This window comes from Cynocephalus volans, chromosome 6 (assembly GCF_027409185.1).
Source record: "Cynocephalus volans isolate mCynVol1 chromosome 6, mCynVol1.pri, whole genome shotgun sequence".
Classification (NCBI taxonomy): domain Eukaryota; kingdom Metazoa; phylum Chordata; class Mammalia; order Dermoptera; family Cynocephalidae; genus Cynocephalus; species Cynocephalus volans.
In genome coordinates, this window is record NC_084465.1 from 158,830,133 (window position 1) to 158,851,279 (window position 21,147).

The 21,147-nt window shown below is 38.6% G+C and overlaps 2 protein-coding genes across 3 annotated transcripts in view; one reads left to right on the forward strand and one right to left on the reverse strand.

Annotated features, from left to right (window-relative positions):
• Nucleotides 1-16,618, reverse strand: part of ECM2 (extracellular matrix protein 2) — a 40,686-nt gene extending 24,068 nt beyond the window's left edge. The window contains exon 1 of the mRNA XM_063100506.1: nucleotides 16,576-16,618. The gene's annotated coding sequence lies outside the window, so the exon portion shown is untranslated. The remainder of the gene's footprint in view (nucleotides 1-16,575) is intronic.
• CENPP (centromere protein P) overlaps nucleotides 1-21,147 on the forward strand; it is a 247,727-nt gene that overhangs the window by 174,405 nt on the left and 52,175 nt on the right. The gene's annotated exons all lie outside the window — the stretch shown is intronic.

Sequence of the window (21,147 nt, forward strand, 5' to 3'; positions counted from 1 at the left end):
AGAGAAACCTCTGCAAGATGATCACAGGGGCTGCTTGCTGTCAAAGGATTCACCCAGCCAAGCTTTCTGGGCCTGAAGTTAGTCCTGCAGGGGAAGGGGCGCAGTTCCCACCCCCTCTCAGAATGCATCAGCTGAGACCCACTTTTGTCAATAATCCCCACCCCCTCCCCTGCCTGGCAGCGCTTCCCTTGCTGCTCTCTACTCTGTCCTCTCACTGCCAGTATTCCCTGAGACAAAGAGCCCTCCCCACACAGCCAGGGTGTATGAAGGAAAAGCTAAAACCCCAAGGATTGTGAAGACCCAGGATTGCAAAAGCTTTGCTGCTGTCATCTTTTAATGAAGATTTAGGGTATTTGGTGATTCTAAAAGGTTAGTTAAAGTAGCTGCCTTGCTCAGTGATGAGATTTATCCCAGTGCTCACCAGACTGCATTGATCCACTTTGTTGACCAGAACAAATCTGTATTATATTTTAGAAATAGTCAACCTAACTGGTGATGGACACCAATGGTAAAGGGCTCAAGGTGATGTTACATACAGAGATTAAAACCCTATACTGCAAATAAGGGGCTTTGAAAGGTTAAGGGTTAACAAGTTGGCCACAGACTGTCAACACAGCCATCTTGTTGGGACCTTATTTTAACTAAGAGCTCCTCTAAGCATTTGATACACCTTTCTGTCTGACCATTGGACTAAATAAAGTAATCTGTTGATGTTCAGATGCTACTGTCTTAGACATCTGCTTCACTACTGAAGGGCAAGCTGTGGGAAATTTCAGGGGCATCTAAATGGAAAAACCGTGTGCTGGGGTAATAATGCATGCCTTCTCAAGCCACAGCGTCTACCACCCAAATGATTAGGAAATGCAGGATGATCAGTGTTAACTCTAGACAAATATTGTATCTCTCAGTAGAAACCTGTAATTGTTGTAGCAAACAGAGGGTTGCCAACCTGGGTCATTGGCCTGTGTACAAACATCACTAACTGACCTATTTTTGACACCCTACCATATGGTGCATCACTTGAAGGCCTAAAACATGAGAACTGTTTTGCGGGGGTTCCCATCACTGCGTTGCATAATAATGTTCCTGCCAGTTGGGCAACTGGTAACCAGATTGGCTCTGTGAAGTACCAACTCTTGGAGAGGCTATGAAGTTATTTCGTGGTTACTTCCCAGAGAACCAGTATTAGCCTTTACACCAGTATCATGACAAAACCTCTCAAATCTGACTTCTGTTTCCAGCCACAATGGAGTAACAGAAGGACAGAATATATGAAATGTTTTCCAAACATTAGACGTAGAGCAGTTCAGGACAGTGATCCCTGAGAGAGGGGACAAGCCACATGAGCCCTATGTTTGACTTGCTTGCTGTCTAGAGGGAATTTCCAGGCTATAGCATAGGGAAGGGAACTAAGGCAGAGCTCAGCAGTCTCCCTGAGTTGAAATGACAGAGCTGGGAATCTGGGTACATCAAAAGAGGCTAATGTTTACAGAGCAAAATACAGAAAGGTGCGAGCTACCCAGAGAAAGCCTTCCAGGGACTTGAAGTCTTTAACTGAGTACTGAATAGCACATGTGTATGTGTAAACTACTCAAGACTGGGTAAAGAACTACCTAAAGGACAAGGGGGAAACACCTGGAGCTTGAAAAAGGCCTGGAAGAGCTTGTATTCCACCACCAAAGTGGAAAACTTTATAATTCACAGGGCATCTGGTAGAGTACTCAGAAGGGCATTAGTTCAGAAGAGGAAAATAATTAGCCCTAGGCTAAAGGCCTCTCATCCATTTCACAAACCTTAAAAGCACGCCTTTCTGAAAGAATCAGTGTATAATAACTTAACCATGTCTCAGAGCATCCAGCAAGTGTTTTAGAATCCAGTATAAACTTACCAGGCACATAAAGAAGCAAAAAAAGTTAACCCATAATGATGAGAAAAATCAATCTATTGATACCAATTCAGAAATGACACTGCTGATATAATAACTTTTAATGGTCTACTCAATAATTTCAACTATATCACATATGTTCAAGAAGGTAGTGGAAAGATTAACCATGCTAAGTAAAACATGGAAAATATAATATTTTTAAAAATTCAAATCAAACTTTTGAAGATTAAAACTGCGATGTGAGAGAGGAAAAAAACTATATCACAAGGGATGGAATAGCACATTAGACATTGTAGAAAAAATTAGTGTCTTGTTTTTAAGAACTGCAAAAAAAAAAAAAAAAAAGACATTCACAATTAACCAAAATTTCAATACTCCTGACTCAAATATTAATTTTAAAAATAATAGATTGCAAATTAAAACAAGATACCACTACATACCTATTAGTATGGCTAAAATCTAAAACACTGACAATACCCAGTGCTGATGAGGATGTAGAGCAATAGGAATTCTCATTCATTGCTGGTGGAAATGCAAAATGGTACAGCCACTTTGGAAGACAGTTTGTCAGCTCCTTACAAAACTCAACATACTCTTTGCTAGCTATTGTGCTCCTTGATACTTACCCCAGTGAGTTGAAAATCTATGTCTACACAAAAACTTGCTCACAGATATTTGTAGCAGCTTTATTCACAATTGCCAAAAGTTGGAAGCAACCAAGATGTCTTTCAGTAGGTGCATGGATAAACAAACTGTGGTACATCCAGACAAGAGAAATGAAAGCATATGTCCATACAAAGACTTATATATGAATATCTATAGCAACTTTGTCCTAGACAAAAACTGGAAACAATTTAAATGTCCATCAGTGTGTTAATCAATAAACAAATTGTAGTAAAGCCATACAGTGGAATACTCCTTAGCAATAAAAATGAGTGAATCTCAAAATAATTATGTTGAATAAAAGAAGTTGTACACAAAAGGATACATTTATGATTTCATTTATATAAAATTACAGAAAATGCAAATTGTCCTATACTGGAAGCATATTAGTGATTGCCTCAAGACAGTGATTGGGGTTTGGCTCTGGGGCAGGCAGAGGAGATTACCAAGGGTCATGAAGGAACTTTTGGGGATGATGGATATGTTCATTTTCTTGATTGGTCTTGACTTTACAGGTATACTTTAAATATGCGTGCTTGAATTTTCAATCTTCACTACCACTATATTTGGACAGGGCTACTGCTATAATGTTTTGAGTAAGAGAAGAGCTATTTTAAATCACATGTCTAAATCATGGAATGAACAAAATTCACTACTTGAACTCGTCTGAGTTACTGAACAATGTACAATCTACAAATACTTTCTTCAGTCAGAGGCCAAGGCATGTTATGAAGGACCTTGGGAACCAGGCTTGGGAAAACAAGAAGCAGGCCCAATGTGACTTCTGGTCTATAATTTCCTGCCCTCAGCTCTGAACTACTATCAAAAAAAAAAAAAAGTGTTTTTAATACTTTTAAATAGTTAAAAAAATGAAAAGAAGAATATTTCATGACAGATAAAATCACGTGAAATTAAAGTTTTAGTATTCCTGAAATTTTATTAGAACACTGCCATGTTCACTGTTTATGGTTTTGTGCTACAATGGAAGAATTTATTAGTTGCAACAGAGACTAACAACATGGCCTGAAAAATCCAAATTAGTTTACAGCAAAAGTTTTCCACCTCATAGTTTAGAGCAGTTTTGCTCAACCAGGGGTCCCTGATTTAAAGAAACAAAGAGTTGCAGAAGATTTTTTTATTTTTATTTTTTTAAAAAAGATGACCGGTAAGGGGATCTTAACCCTTGGCTTGGTGTTGTCAGCACCACGCTCTCCCAAGTGAGCCAACCGGCCATCCCTGTGTGGGATCCGAACCCGTGGCCTTGGTGTTATCAGCACCACACTCACCTGAGTGAGCCACGGACTGGCTCGAGAGTTGCTGAAGGTTTTTAATCAAGACAGTCACATGTTGCTTATAGGCAAAATATAATGGATTATCATGGGGGCGCATAGGGGGGTCTTTTAGTGAAAGTTATCAAAGGGAATAGTGGAAAATAAACAAATCATTTCCATATTGTAATCGCTTTCCCAAGATTTTCTCCTAACTTCAAGACTTTCATTTGCTCTGTTTCCAAGTCTCATACATATCTGTTTCAGGGAGAAAACACTCCAGACATGTTATCTTCCATTTTGAATTTTTGAATTCTTAATGATGGTGCAACTGCTGATGTCATTGTTCACATTATGCACGTGGCTTCAGAAAACTAGTGCTGATGCAGTTAATTTCATGTTCCTTGATTTATGATCTGCCTTTCAGTTTGTGGTATTTCTGGTGATGCCGTTGTTTCCTAGCCATCTACGTTATTTATAATGGTGCTTCACTGTGTAGAAATTGCACTTAGAATGAACCTTTGAAGTCATCTGCTTTTCCAGTGATGGGGACTTCTTTATCTCTTCGTGCCTCACATACCATGTTCACACAGCTCTGTCAGAAAGTTCCTCCATAGGTGAGGTACATTTTTATGGGGTACAGATTGTTGTTCAATATATGCATATATTGTATAATGATCTAATCAGGATAGTTAGCATATCTATCACCTAAACATTTATCATTTCTTTGTTGTTATAATGTTCAAGATCCTCTTTTCTGGCTATCTTGAAATACACAGTACAATATTATTAGGTAATGTCACCCTAAAGCATCAGAACTTATTCTTCCTACCTACCTGTAACTGTGACAGCTAAATTGTATTATTAAAGGTAATAGGTATTACCTTTATTCTGAAAGGATGTATTTGCCAGATATAGAATTCTAGGTTGACAAGTGTTTTCTTTCAGCATTTTCACGGTACCATTACTATGCCTTCTTGTTTTTGTTGATTGTATTGAGAAATCATATCTCAATCTAATTATTTCTACTTTAAAAGCAACATTTTTCTGGCTGCTTTTAAGATGTTCTCTTTGTCTTTGGTTTTCAGCTGTTTTACTCTGATGTCATAGGTATGATTTTTTTGTTTTTATCCTATTTGAGATTCATAGCACTTAAATTTATGGCATGATGTTCATCAAATTTGGAAACTTCTCAGCCCTTATTTCTTCAAACAGTGCTTTCACTCTTCTTGCTCCTCTATCTTTCAAAAACTGTATTCACTTATATAATAGCTTCTCATCATGTCCTTTTTTTTTTTTTTTTTCATGGCTTTCCTTTTTTTTTTTTTTTTTTATTTTTTGTCGATATACATTGTGGCTGATTATTGCTCCCCATCACCAAAACCTCCCTCCCTTCTCCCTCCCCCCCTCCCCCCAACAATGTCCTTTCTGTTTGCTTGTCATATCAACTTCAAATAATTGTGGTTGTTATATCTTCTTCCCCCCCCCCCCCGGTTTGTGTGCATGTGTGTGTGTGTGTGTGTGTCTGTGTGTGTGTGTGTGTGTGTGAATTTATATATTAATTTTTAGCTCCCACCAATAAGTGAGAACATGTGGTATTTCTCTTTCTGTGCCTGACTTGTTTCACTTAATATAATTCTCTCAAGGTCCATCCATGTTGTTGCAAATGGCAGTATTTCATTCGTTTTTATAGCTGAGTAGTATTCCATTGTGTAGATGTACCACATTTTCCGTATCCACTCATCCGATGATGGGCATTTGGGCTGGTTCCAACTCTTGGCTATTGTAAAGAGGGCTACGATGAACATTGGGAAACAGGTATACCTTCGACTTGATGATTTCCATTCTTCTGGGTATATTCCCAACAGTGGGATAGCTGGGTCGTATGGTAGATCTATCTGCAATTGTTTGAGGAACCTCCATACCATTTTCCATAGAGGCTGCACCATTTTGCAGTCCCACCAACAATGTATGAGAGTTCCTTTTTCTCCGCAGCCTCGCCAGCATTTATCGTTCAGAGTCTTTTGGATTTTAGCCATCCTAACTGGGGTTAGATGGTATCTCAATGTGGTTTTGATTTGCATTTCCCGGATGCTGAGTGATGTTGAGCATTTTTTCATATGTCTGTTGGCCATTTGGATATCTTCCTTAGAGAAATGCCTACTTAGCTCTTTTGCCCATTTTTTAATTGGGTTGCTTGTTTTCTTCTTGTACAGTTGTTTGAGTTCCTTATATATTCTAGATATTAATCCTTTGTCAGATGTATATTTTGCAAATATTTTCTCCCACTCTGTTGGTTGTCTTTTAACTCTTTTAATTGTTTCTTTTCCTGTGCAGAAGCTTTTTAGTTTGATATAATCCCATTTGTTTATTTTTCCTTTGGTTGCCCGTGCTTTTGGGGTCGTATTCATGAAGTCTGTGCCCAGTCCTATTTCCTGAAGTGTTTCTCCTATGTTTTCTTTAAGAAGTTTTATTGTTTCAGGGTGTATATTTTTTAATTCTTTAATCCATTTTGAGTTGACTTTAGTGTATGGTGAAAGGTATGGGTCTAGTTTCATTCTCCTGCATATTGATATCCAGATCTCCCAGCACCATTTGCTGAAGAGGCAGTCCCTTCGCCACTGAATAGGCTTGATGCCTTTGTCAAAGATCACCTGACAGTAAGTGTGTGGGTTGATTTCTGGATTCTCTATTCTATTCCATTGGTCAGTGTGTCTGTTTTTATGCCAATACCATACTGTTTTGGTTATTATAGCTTTGTAGTATAGCTTAAAGTCAGGTAGTGTTATGCCTCCAGCTTTATTTTTTTTGCTCAGCATTGCTTTGGCTATGCGTGGTCTTTTATTGTTCCATATAAATGTCTGAATAGTTTTTTCCATTTCTGAGAAAAATGTCTTTGGAATTTTGATGGGGATTGCATTGAATTTGTATATCACTTTGGGTAGTATGGACATTTTCACTATGTTGATTCTTCCAATCCAAGAGCATGGGATATCTTTCCATCTTCTTGTATCCTCTCTAATTTCTCTCAGCAGTGTTTTGTAGTTCTCATTATAGAGATTTTTCACCTCCTTGGTTAACTCAATTCCTAAGTATTTTATTTTTTTGGTGGCTATTGTAAATGGGCAGGCTTTCTTGATTTCTCTTTCTGCATGTTCACTATTGGAGAAAAGAAATGCTACTGATTTTTGTGTGTTGATTTTGTATCCTGCTACTGTGCTGAAATCATTTATCAATTCTAGCAGTTTTTTTGTAGAGGTTTTAGGCTGTTCGATATATAGGATCATGTCATCTGCAAACAGGGACAGTTTGACTTCATCTTTTCCAATCTGGATGCCCTTTATTTCCTTCTCTTCTCTGATTGCTCTGGCTAGTACTTCCAACACTATGTTGAATAGGAGTGGTGAGAGTGGGCATCCTTGTCTAGTTCCTGTTCTTAAAGGAAAAGCTTTCAGCTTTTCCCCATTCAGGATGATATTGGCTGTGGGTTTGGCATATATGGCTTTAATTATGTTGAGATACTTTCCCTCTATACCTAACTTATAGAGGGTCTTTGTCATGAATGAGTGCTGAACTTTATCAAATGCTTTTTCAGCATCTATAGAGATGATCATATGGTCTTTGTGTTTGAGTTTATTAATATGGTGTATCACATTTATTGATTTGCGTATGTTCAACCAACCTTGCATCCCTGGGATGAATCCCACTTGATCGTGATGAATAATTTTTCGTATGTGTTGCTGTATTCTGTTTGCTAGTAATTTAGTGAGGATTTTTGCATCTATATTCATCAGGGATATTGGCCTGTAGTTTTCTTTTTTGGTTATATCTTTACCTGGTTTTGGTATCAGGATGATGTTTGCTTCATAGAATGAGTTTGGGAGATTTGCGTCCGTTTCAATCTTTTGGAATAGTTTGTAAAGAATCGGTGTCAATTCCTCTTTGAATGTTTGGTAAAATTCTGCTGTGAATCCATCTGGTCCTGGGCTTTTCTTTGTTGGGAGCCTTCTGATAACAGCTTCAATCTCCTTTATTGTTATTGGTCTGTTCAAATTTTCTACGTCTTCACGGTTCAGTTTTGGGAGCTTGTGTGTGTCCAGAAATTTATCCATTTCCTCCCGATTTTCAAATTTGTTGGCGTATAGTTGTTTATAGTAGTCTCGAATGATTCCTTGTATTTCAGATGAATCAGTTGTAATATCGCCTTTTTCATTTCTAATTTTTGTTATTTGAGTCTTCTCTCCTTTTTTTTGTTAGCCATGCTAATGGTTTCTCAATTTTATTTATCTTTTCAAAAAACCAACTTTTTGATTCGTTGATCTTTTGAATTGTTTTTTGGTTTTCAATTTCATTCAGTTCTGCTCTGATCTTAATGATTTCTTTCCGTCTGCTAACTTTAGGTTTGGATTGTTCTTGTTTTTGTAGTTCTTTAAGGTGAAGTGTTAGGTTGTTCACTTGCCATCTTTCTATTCTTCTGAAGTGAGTGTTTAATGCAATAAATTTTCCCCTCAATACTGCTTTTGCAGTATCCCACAGGTTCTGGAATGATGTATCATTGTTTTCATTAGTTTCAATAAATTTTTTGATTTCCTGCTTGATTTCTTCTTGGACCCATATGTCATTAAGTAGAATGCTGTTTAATTTCCATGTGTTTGTATAGTTTCCAGAGGTTCGTTTGTTATTAATTTCTAGTTTTAATCCATTGTGGTCTGAGAAGATACATGGGATAATTCCAATTTTTTTGAATTTATTGAGACTTGATTTGTGACCTAATATGTGATCTATCCTGGAGAATGATCCATGTGCTGATGAGAAGAATGAATATTCTGAGGTTGTTGGGTGGAATGTTCTGTAGATATCTGCCAATTCCAATTGGTCTAGAGTCTTGTTTAGATCTTGTGTTTCTCTACTGATTCTTTGCCTAGATGATCTGTCTAATATTGACAGTGGGGTGTTCAGGTCCCCTGCTATTATGGTATTAGTGTCTATTTCCTTCTTTAGGTCTAATAGAGTTTGTTTTATAAATCTGGCTGCTCCAACATTGGGTGCATACATATTTATGATTGTTATGTCTTCTTGATGGATCAGTCCTTTTATCATTAAGTAGTGTCCCTCATTGTCTCTTTTTATGGTTTTTAGTTTAAAGTCTATTTTGTCAGATATAAGAATAGCTACTCCAGCTCGTTTTTCTTTTCTGTTTGCATGGTAAATCTTTTTCCATCCTTTCACTCTTAGTCTGTGTGAATCTTTATGGGTGAGGTGGGTCTCTTGTAAACAGCATATAGTTGGGTCCTGCTTTTTGATCCAGTCAGCCAGTCTGTGTCTTTTAATTGGGGAATTTAAGCCTTTTACATTAAGAGTTGTTATTGAAAGGTGTTGATTTATTCCTAGCATTTTATTGGTTGTTTGGTTGTCTTAAGTGTCTTTTGTTCCTTGCTTTCTGATTTACTGTTTGTTTTCTGTGTTTGTTGGTTCCTTAGGTTGTAGATAGTGTTTTTGTTAGCTTGTTTTCTCTTCATGAATGCCATTTTTATTATACTAGTGGGTTTAGATTTTTCTTGGGTTTTTATGGCAGTGGTAGTTATTTTTCAGGAACCAAACCCAGTACTCCCTTGAGGATTTCTTGTAAGGGTGGTCTTCTGGTAGTGAACTCCCGCAGTTTTTGTTTGTCTGAGAAATATACTATTTGCCCCTCATTTCGGAAGGATAGCCTTGCAGGGTAGAGTATTCTTGGCTGGCAATCTTTGTCTTTTAGTATTTTGAAAATATCATCCCATTCCTTTCTAGCTTTTACGGTTTGTGATGAAAAGTCTGATGTTAACCTGATTGGGGCTCCCTTATAGGTGATTTGACGCTTCTCTCTTGCAGCTTTTAAGATTCTCTCTTTGTCTCTGAGTTTTGCCAATTTGACTATGACATGTCTTGGAGAAGGCCTTTTTGGGTTGAATACGTTTGGAGATCGTTGAGCTTCCTGGATCTGAAGATCTGTGATTTTTCCTATACCTGGGAAGTTTTCTGCCACTATTTTGTTGAATATGTTTTCAATGGAATCTCCATTTTCCTCCCCTTCTGGAATACCCATGACTCGGATATTTGATCGCTTATGGTTGTCTGATATCTCTCTCAGATTTTCTTCAATGTCCTTGATTCTTTTTTCTTTCTTTTTGTCTGCTTGTGTTATTTCAAACAGCCCATCTTCAAGTTCAGAGGTTCTCTCTTCAACTTCGACAAGCCTGCTGGTTAAACTCTCCATTGTGTTTTTTATTTCGTTGAATAACTTCTTCAGTTCAGCAAGTTCTGCTACATTTTTTTTCAGGACATTGATTTCCTTGTACATTTCCTCTTTCAGATCCTGTATACTTTTCCTCATTTCATCATGATGTCTAGCTGAGTTTTCTTGTATCTCATTCAGTTTCTTTAGAATTATCACTCGAAATTCCTTGTCAGTCATTTCAAGGGCTTCTTGTTCTATAGGATCTAGAGTTTGAGATTTATTAACTTTTGGTGGTGTACTTTCTTGATTTTTTGTATTTCTGGTATCTTTTTTTTGGTGTTTATTCATTGTGGCCGGGGGTTTCACAGTCCACCGTTTTGAGACTAATGACTAACTAGGATGTTGCTGTGGTTGCCAATTTCGTATGGCTCCCTCCGTGACTGCTCAGTTGGCCTCTAGTGCCTTGTGTGTGTGGTTGCCTCGGGTCTTGGGCTTCTCCGGCGAGCCACCTTTCTGGTCAGCTTGGACTCTGCTGGGCTGGTGGGTCACGTACCACAGGGTGTGTGATCTCTGTTGAGCTTTCACTTCCTGTGCAGGACTTCTCCCTGTTCCGTGTGCTCTGGCCCAGGCTGTTAGATCGTGCAGTAGCGACCCCACCGGGTGTGTGGTTTTTGTCGAGTCTCCGCCTCCCTGGCCTCACGTTTCCCCACTCTGTGCGCACTGTGCTGGGCTGGGGTGTGTCTTCTGCACCCCTCGTCTAACAGCTGGGCCTTCAAGACCCTGCTCGGCACTGCCTCGCCCAGGAAGTCTACCAGGTTTCTGCTGGGCACAGACGACCGGTCTCTCTGGGTGCCTTTGTAGCACTATGTAGATCTTTCTCGGGTCTTGTTCACCTTTGTATCCCCCCAGTATAAACCAAGTCTAGCGCCCACCTGCAGCCTGGTCTCCGGCAGGTTCAAGCGGACCTGGGAACTCTCCTACCACACTATTCCCAACCAGAAATTCGTTAGGCTTTTTTCCAAACTGGTGGCCACACAGATGGTATCTGCCTCCCAGTAACAGGGAGTTTACCTGGGGCCGGAGTCCAGGGTATGGTGGAGTGACAATCGGCCCGCCCGTACTTCCTTGCCCTCCCGAAACTGGCCCGGGACGCCCTCCGCCACCAGCCCCGCCAGAGAACCGGGGAGGGAGTGGGAGCCAAGGCCGGTCCGCAGGCTCCGGAAAGCCTGGCGCCAGGCCAGCAAGTGGGAGGGCTCAGTGATGGCCGAGCAGGGCGGAGCTGCCCGCACCTGGGAAAATGGAGGCAGCACCGGTGGTGAGTGGCCTGGTGGTGCAGGCGGGAGCCGCGTGGGCATCCACCCCCCGAACAGAGCTGTGCCAGGGATCACTCACAGTGCTGTGCCAGGTCGGGTGCTCGCTCTCTGTCTCTGGTTTGCCGCCTTTCCCAGTTCTCGGCGCTGCCGCCTCGGGCTGTTCAGTCGTGGCGCGGCTCGGGCGCTCCCAGGAATATTCTTTAATGCCGGCCTGAAACCTCGAATCCTGAATAGGGCAGCTGGCCGCCTTCAGCGTGGCCCCGGCCTCCGGGATCCTGGCTGCATCCACAGCAGCCCTGGCGCCGTGTTCCCTGTTTCGAGACTCACTCTTGCAGCTAAGAAACAGTTCTTTTCCTGCTCCACACTTTAAAGCTGTTGTCTGTAAAAATCATCATCATGTCTTTAATGTCACTTTTCTTCCTTGTGTCTTTTGTCCTTCTCTCACTCCATAATTCATCCTGGTGATTCTCCTAACTATTCTTCCTTCACTCTCTTAATCTGTGGTGTATCTTCTATTAAATCCATCACTGACTTCCTTGTTTCTTTTATTATATGTTTTAGTTTTCAAAATTGCAGTGGGTTCTTTTTATTGTTTCCAATTCTCTGCTGAAATTTTTAATCTCATCTTTTACTTTTTGGAACATAATAATCACATTAGTTTTAAAGTCTGTGTCTGAGGACTAGGTTTTCTGGATCCTCTGTATGTCTATTTCTATTGTCTGTTATTTCTTTAGGCTTTTAGCCACATTGTTCTGTCTCTTCATATACCTGATGACTTTTTTTTTTTTTTCCTAAAAGATGACCAGTAAGGGGATCTTAACCCTTGGCTTTGTGTTGTCAGCACCACCAGCCATCCCTATATAAGGATCCGAACCCATGGCCTTGGTGTTATCAGTACTGCACTCTCCCGAGTGAGCCACGGGCTGGCCTTTACCTGATGACTTTTGATTGAGTGTCAGACATTGTATAAGAAAATTATATGTTGAAGCCTGTGATTATGTATTCTCTATCCAAAGAAGATTTACATCTGCTTCAGGCATGAGATTAAGGATACTACCAATCAATCATATATTGAGTGATTTGAAGACAGGCTTCACTATATCCAATTAATAATTACACTTCGGATTCAACCCAAAGCCTGCTGATTTCAGTAGCATCACTTTTCTTCACCAACCTCCACTGCTTGCTTCACCCTATTCCTTGATTTTTGTCTCTCTCTAGACTCAGAAGGCTGTTTTAAAGCTCCGCGAAGCTTTTCAGCCACGTCTTCTGGAATCCATAGATGCTTCCAGAAGAAAAGCTATTCCAAGCCTCTCTGGGTTCCAGTCTTATTTTAAATATTGGCTCTGTTGTTCTCATCTTTTCTAGTTATTCTCAGCAGGTTGATTGGTCTGACTTGCCTAGTCTACCATTATCAGAAGAAGAATCTCCCTCAGATTTATTTTATTTCTTGCAGAAATATATCTTCTTTCTCTCAGAGAATGTTGTAGGTATAAAATTTTGTGATACTTGTATATATGAAAATATCATTGTTTAGTTGGAAATAGACTTATGGTTTCAACATAATTTTAATTTTTTTTCTTCAATACTTACAGATATTGCTCCATTATTTCCTCTTTTTTTAATTTTAATTTTTTTTTCATTATACATGTTTATGGGGTATAGTTTGTTCTTCAATACATGCATATATTGTATAATGATCTCATCAGAATAGTTAGCATATCTATCACCTAAATGTTTATCATTTCTTTGTTGTTATAACATTCAGGATCCTCTTTTCTGGCTATCTTGAAATACACAATACAATATTACTAGCTAACATCACCCTAGGGCATCAGAACTTATTCTTCCTACCTACCTTTAACTGCGTAACTTTATACCAGTCTACCAACCTTTCCCCTGCCTCCCTACCCCTCCCTTTCCCTCATTCTGGTAACCACTATGCTATTCACTGTTTCTCCCCCCCCCCTTTAAATTTATTTTTCTTAATTGACCCATGATAATTGTATATATTTATGGAGTACAGTATCATATTTGGGTACATTCATACTGTGTGCAATGATCATATCAGAGTCCTTAGTATATCCATCACCTGAAGCATTTGTCATTTGTTGTATTAGGAACATTCAACATCATCTTGACTAGCTAGATACACCGTACTTTGTTATTAACTGTAGTCTCCCTGTATTACTATAGAACATTAGATCCCATTCTTCCTATCTCTCTAATACTCAGTATCCACTAACCACCCTGTCCCCGTCTCCCTCCATCCTCTTCTCCCTACCAGTCTCTGCTAACCACTGTTCTACTGTCTACTTCTATGAGATCATCTTTTTCAGCTTGCATATATGAGTGAGAACATGTGGTTTTTCTCTCTGTGTGCTTGGCTTATTTCACTTAACATAGTTTTCTCCTAGCACATCCATGTTGTTGCAAATGGAAGCATTTCATTCTTTTTTATGGTTGAGTAGTATTCCATTGTGTATATATACCACGTTTTCTTTTCTTTTCTTTCTTTCTTTCTCCTCATCCTTGCCAGCACTTGTTATATTCTCTTTTCAATAATAGCCATTCTAACTGGGTTGAGATGATATCTCATTGTGGTTTTGATTTGTATTTTTCCAATGATTAGCAATGTTGAGCATTTTTTCATGTCTGTTGGCCATTTGTATGTCTTCTTTCAAAAAATGTCTTTCAGTTCCTTTGCCCATTTTTAAATTGGATTGTTTTTTATTATTGAGTTGTTTGAGCTCTTTCTATATTACAGATATTAATCCCTTGTCAGATGCACATTTTGCAAATATTTTCTTCCACTCCGCAGGTTGTCTTTTTGCTCTGTTGATTGTTTCCTTTGCTGTGCAGAAACTTTTTAGTTTGATATAATCCCATTTGTTAATTTTTGCTTTTGTTCCCTGTGCTTCTGAAGTATTATTTATATATAAAGTCTTTGCCCAGACCTTTGTCCTGAAGTGTTTCCCCTAAGTTTTCTTCTAGAAGTTTTATAGTTTCGGGCATTAAATTTAAATCTTTAATCCATTTTGAGCTGATTTTGGTATATGATGAGAGATAGAGGTCTAATTTCACTCTTCCAAATATGTATCTCCAATTTTTCCAGCACCATTTATTTAAGAGACTGTCTTTTCCTCAAAGTATGTTCTTGGCTCCTTTGTCAAAAATCAGTTGGCTGTAGGCATGTGGATTTCTTTCTGAATTATCTATTCTGTTCCATTGGTCTATGTATCTGTTTGGCCTATTGTTTTCTTACATTTAGTGTTGCTGATGAGAAGTTTGACTTAAATCTGATTCTCATCCCTTTGCAGGAATCCTTTTTTGTTTTTCTTTCTATAGACATTTTTCAATTTTTCAACACATCTTAGATATTCAGAAGTGTCACTATAATGTGCCTAGGTATAGATTGTTGTTGTTGTTTAAATGTATCCTTCTTGGGATCTTTTAAATTAAAAACTTCTTTCTTTCCTATACAAACTGTTTACTCAGTTTTCTCCCGTGCCTATTCAAGTCTACATTTTCCTTCTTCAAATTCATTTCCGTCTTCTCTTCATTTGTGAAGGACTCTTCAGTTTCTGTCCTATCAGGAGCTCCCCTTATTTCCAAGTGCAGCTATATACTCACATACTTATTGGTTTGTAATATATCTTCCATTATTTCTAGGGATTTAGTGAGAGGAGAAGAGGACACCATGTCTGCTCAGTGTGTCCTCTTGAATTGCAGTCGTTCTTTTTATAACTGCAGCCGCCAGACTCATCATCCTCTATTCAGGTTGCATTTGGTTCATATTCCAGTTTGCCACCATGTCTCCTTAGCTCAACAAACAGCAGCCTCTGACGTATCTTCATATGAGCTAACTTCAGCATATAAACTTTTGTTCAGAATGTATGTACATTAATTAGTGCAATCATTTCAAATCCATTACTGTAGGTCATTGAAATGAAACTATATTTGAACAACTTGTAATCTACTTTAGTTTCAGAAAAGCTAACATACAAAATGTACAGTAGGAGCAAATCCCTTAGCTGACTGACACCTGAAATCATAAGTCAGTTCACAGAGCAAGGTGGTATGTTGGAAAGGAATAGCAATAGCAGCAGAGGAAAGCAATATGAAAAATTGAACTGTGAGACAGGATAGAAGTATAATTTGCCATGTGTCAGGGCCAGTGGGCTCTGATGGACAACAGGTGCTTTGCATTGCATAAAATGTGTTGACATTCTCTTGTGCAGACCCTCCGTCCTGTCATGAGGAGTCAGGCCCTGGACTTGAAGGCTCTGGAGATAAACCCCCGTGAGGGTCTCAGGTATCCTGGGTCCTTGGGCCTCCTGTAGACAACCACCCCAAGGGTAATGCCTGAGCAAGTGCTCAGCAGAGAAGATACTAGCTATGGAATGAGCACACCCCTCTCTCCTGGTATCTTTTTGGAAAACACCTCTCTTAGTCTGTCTTTCTTCCCCCGCAAATTGACTGACTTTTACTTATCCAGAATCTAAATAGATATATATAGAAAGAAATAAATTTACGAAGCTATCTTAATTTTGGCAAAATCATTATCTAAATAGTCTCATTGAAATGTTTAAATCAATTTTACAAAGTGGCCTCTCCATAATAATTTTAAATTGATGTTAGGAATTTTTTATTTTCAGTAATTTACAGAACTTTGATTTGTCTTTAATAAGCAAACTTTATAATTGAGTTGAATATATTTCTAGAGGTTAAATTTTATGTTACTCTGATCACAGTATCATTTTTATCAAGCAGATTTTTTTCTTTCTAGCACTTACTGTGTTTATCCCAACATTAAATATCATCTGTAAACCTTGATTAACTTATGCTTTTTCTCCATTTAAAGTTTTTCATCAGTTGTCTTAAGTAAACTTTAAAAACCATGTTTAAAATGAAAAACATTTTTAATCATTTATGTTCTTTTAGGACTTAAAAATTGAGAAAGAATGAAATTTTCAACCGACTTATACTTCTATTGAGCATGTACTTCTATCTAAACATATAAAAATAATTTAATCCTAATTCTATAAAGTTTTACATGGGAAATAATCATTCTGAAAAAACAAACAGAATAATGCATGCTTTGAACATTTAAAATCTATTAGTAAAGAGCTAATTTTCTCAAGGCTTAAACATATTTGCAACATAAAATACCCCAATATTAAAACCATTCCACATGCTTTAGTAGAAACTTAAAATTTAAAACTTTTTTACCTTGAAATCTAAACTAAGTAGGCTTTGCTTGGTGTCATTTAAGTCTCCAGCTGAAAATGAAACAAAATCAGAGCTTTCTTTGAAAACAAAGAAAGAACAGAAGGGAATGTTGAAAAATGTTAGCTGAGTTCTTAGTAAAATCTAAAATGAATGCTCCCCTTGGGGATAAATGCCTTTCACTTCTTTGTGTGGAAAACCAGCCAAGAAAGTAACCAACGAAAATGGTTACCAAGGGAAATATTTTTTAATCACAGGAAAAGTGGAAAACAGCTGGGGGCGGGGAAGAGATACTTCAATAGTAGGCTGGAAAGGCAGAGTTAGAAGCATAAAAATGAGCTTGATTAGGAAATCTGTGATTTTCAGACTATTCGCATAAAAATTTTAAAGTTCATACCAGCTGGCATGATATCACTTGAGCTTTATCAGACTATAGGGATGATATTCTTGTTCAATTAAAGGGTGCTTACATCTGGAATGCCTTTTAAATTGGGTTGTTATTTAACTCTCCCATCATCTCTCTGCCCGCCCACCCGTCTCACACACGATATTGTTAACAAACCAAAACAGTTACATATTAATGCCATTGGAAATTACGTAACTTCTGATCCTGAAATAATAAAAAGAAAATGTGCAAGGCAGTTGTGAGGCTCCTAATTACCTGTTACTCTGGCAAATTAGTTGTCTACTTTGACCTCAGTGTCTTCATCGGCAAATGAGAAAGTTAGAGACAGACCAGAATTTCAAGCCCAACAGTGCTGCTTATGCAGGACCTTGAGTAAGCTACTTAGTGGATCTGATTAAAGTTTTTCTTCTGTTATACTGGGATGATAATACCGACTGTTCAAATTTTTGTGAAAATAAAAGGAATAACATAAAGTGCCTAACTCAGTGCCTGTCTTAGACCAGGAAATTATGAGAACTATTTCTTAAATGCTTAATATTCTACTTCATGGATCAAAATTATTTGAAGAGAGGAGCTTGTATTAGTCCATTTTGTGTTGCTGTAACAGAATATCTGAGGCTGGGTAATTTATAAAGAACAGAGGTTTATTTGGCTCAGGATTCTGGGACAGCTGCATCTGGTGCAGGCCTCCGGCTGCTTTTCCTCATGGCGGATAGGGGCAGGCAGCCAGCCGGTACCAGCAGATCACATGGTGGGGGAGGGAGGGAAGGTGTCAGGCTCGTTTTGCGGGAACTAATAGAGTGAGAATTCAACGTGAATGTTCAACGCTGGCCTGGAAAAGCCGCAGGCACCAGTGCAGCCTAGTGGGTTGTGGGGCCCAGCAGAGGTGTAAGGGTGGGACTGCCTGAGGCTTTGGGGGCCCGATGTCCCATTGTGCCCAGGATCCAGGACTTGGAGTCAAGGAAGATTATTTTGGAGCTCTAAGATTTAATGTCTACCCTGCTGGGTTTAGGACTTGTTTGGGGCCTGTTTCTCCTTTTTCCTGGTATATTTCTCTCTTTTGGAATGGGAATGTGTACCCAATGTCTGTTCTACCAGTATATCTTGGCAGTAGACGAATTTGGTTTTGATTTTTACAGGTTCACAGCTGGAAGGAAGTTTTGCCTTTGGTCTCAGATGAGACTTTAGACTTTGGACTTTTAAGTTGGTGCTAGAACAAGCTAAGACTTTTGGGACTGTTGGGATAGAATGATTGTATTTTGTATGAGAGAGGGACATGAGTTTTGTGGACTGGGGTGGAATAATAGAGTTTGGATGTTTTGTCCCCACAAAACTCATATGGGAAGTCTGATCCCCAATGTGGGAGTTTTGGGAGCTGTTTGAGTCATGGGGACAGATGCCTCATGAATGGATTAATGCTCTCCCTGAGGGGTGGGGGTTGTGAGTGAGTTCTTGCTCTATTAGATCCCGCAAGATCTGGTTGTTTAAAAGGAGCCTGGCACCTCCCCTCTCTCTTTCTTCCTTCCTCTTGCCATGTGATCTGCTGCTACCTGCAGGCTGCCTGTTGCTTTCCACAACGAATAGAAGCAGCCTGAGGCCTGCACCATATGCAGTCCCAGAATCATAACCCAAATAAATCTCTTTTCTTCATAAATTACCGAGTTTCAGGTGTTCTGTTATAGCAACACAAAACACACTAATAGAGAGCTAAATTTTTATTTTCCCCAAATCTTAAAATGACATGGATAGACTGAACTAAGAAGATGGACTGAGTACATGGGCCTCCCAAATTTCTAAAAATAATGAAAACTACATTTATTTTTAGAAAATGGAAAACTGTACTGCAAAATAAGTAGTACTCTTAGAAGACAGGTAATTTCAAGAAATTCTTTAAAGACTGAAGGCAGATAGGCTCCATCTGAAGGGAGATACCACAGCCCAAAACTTGTGGGAGAGCACAGCTCTGTGGTGTCCAGGTTTGGAAATTACAGATACTGGGAGCAGTGAGATTGGCTGGGGAGCTGCACTCAGGAGTAGCCAGGAGAATGAACCCATCCTCCCGATGTCTCCAGGATTTGTGAGCATTAGCTATTTACCCCACATCAGAGCCCATGTGCTCATTCACTGGCCTGGAATGGCTAGACAGTGAGGTACACAGTTGGTGGAACAGGGAGCCCCTGTGTTCAAAATCCAGACTAGCTACTAATGCAGCCCAGCTACTGACACAGACTTGACAGGCTCTACCCACAGGTTTGGAGCTTTTGGTCAAAGCTTTAATCCTTAGCCATGAATAGATAGGTCAGGATTACCAAATACTTGGGAATATTCTAACATTAGAGTTGAGAAACACCCCCACCCCCCATCCCCTTATACATATGCACATTAGAAAAGAAAGGAGCATTGGAGATTAAAAGTTTGAAACTTAATAGTCACTTTAGGAGATAAAGATAAGGAAGACTCCTAAAAGGTAGGGTTTAAAAGGCAAACAAAAGAGAAAAGATACAATTAAAGGACCAAACAAGGAAGTTCAAAATCTAGTTAGGAGTTCCAGAAAAAGAAAACAGAAAAATGTGTAAATCAGTGAAGAAACAATTCAAGAAAATGTCCCAGAATGGAAGACAAGGATTTCCAATATGAAAGGGCCCACTGAGTGTTCAGCAAAATAGATGAAATTAGACTGACATCAAGGAACATAATTTTGAAACTTAAGAATATTGGGGACAGGCTGGCTGGTTAGTTCAGTGTGTCACACCGTGGTGCTGATAACACCAAGGTTAGGGTTCAGATCACCATAGTGGCCAACTGCCCAAAAAAAAAAAAAAAAAAAAGAATACTAAAGACTTAATAAACTCTTTTTTTAAAAAAAAAAGAAAATTGGAGACAAAGAGAAGATCCTACATACTTGCAGAGACAAAAATAAATCATAGGATCCCAGATTAAAATGACTTCAGACTACCAAACAGCAACTTTGTAAACACAAAGGTAATGGATAAATGCCTTTAGAATTCTGAAAGAAATTTATTTTTCTTGATAAAAGAATCGTTACAAGATAAAAAGAAAAAAATGAGCAACTCAGTACACAAATGGGCAAAAGCCATTAAGCAGGAAGTTCATAGAAGAGGAAATGTCAGTGGCCAATAAACAGAAGAAAATAGTTTCTTAACCATAGTAATAGTCAAGAATTGTAAATTAAAACAGTAATGTTATTTTTTCACTATCAGAGTTAAATGTTGATGACAAAAGTTTGGGGGTGGAGCTTGAGTATCAGTATTTTTGAAAATTTCCCCAATGATTCCAACATGCAGTCAACATTGGGACTAAGATAAACTGGACCCTACTGCTCCTCTTTTCTCTTTGTTTGCTTGGTTAGACATTTAGTTGTGCACCAGTAATCTGAATAAACCTTCCAATCCTTGCACTAACCTTTGGACTTTCAAATCATTTGTTTAGAGCGAGACAGGCAAGCCGAGCCTGGTCTGTCAGTAACAATTGTTTATATTCTTCCTGAAAGTCATTCTTTTCTAATCTGGTTATAAAAAGCTCAAAACATTATAAAAATATAGACTTACGTTTAAAAGTCTCCCCATAATTCCATCACACAGAGATAACTACTATTAACAGTTTGTTGTTGACTCCGTACAATTTGTTCTTTAGTAAAATGCCAGATTAATATATCAAAAGAAGGTAAGCTCATAATACGTGTATGATTTTGAAAACTTTCTTTTTTTCCTTTCATATGTTGTGGACAACTTTGCATGGCAGTATTAATAGAGTCACTTAAGTCTCTCTAAATAGCATTATCATTATCGTAGGTAGCCCAGTGTTCTCTATCAATGCACAATTGGCTTAATTTTTATTTTTTTTAAATCGATGGTTAAGTGCTTCAAAGCACTTCCCTGGAAGCATACTTTTGCACAGAAAGATGTTTCTGTAATGGTGAAGTGAAAAGCTGGGACAGACAGTATAGCTATTCCTACGCTGTCCTTAAAGAATATGAATTTCTGTTTGCCCTACATACTGGCCAACACTGCATGCCATGCATATTTTCTCTTTCCCCCAAAACAATACATGTATTTCAAATCAGACCATGATTTGTGATTAGCAGTCATGTCCTGATTTGAAATTCATATATTGTATGTATTGTAAGGAGTCAACACAAACTGTTAGTA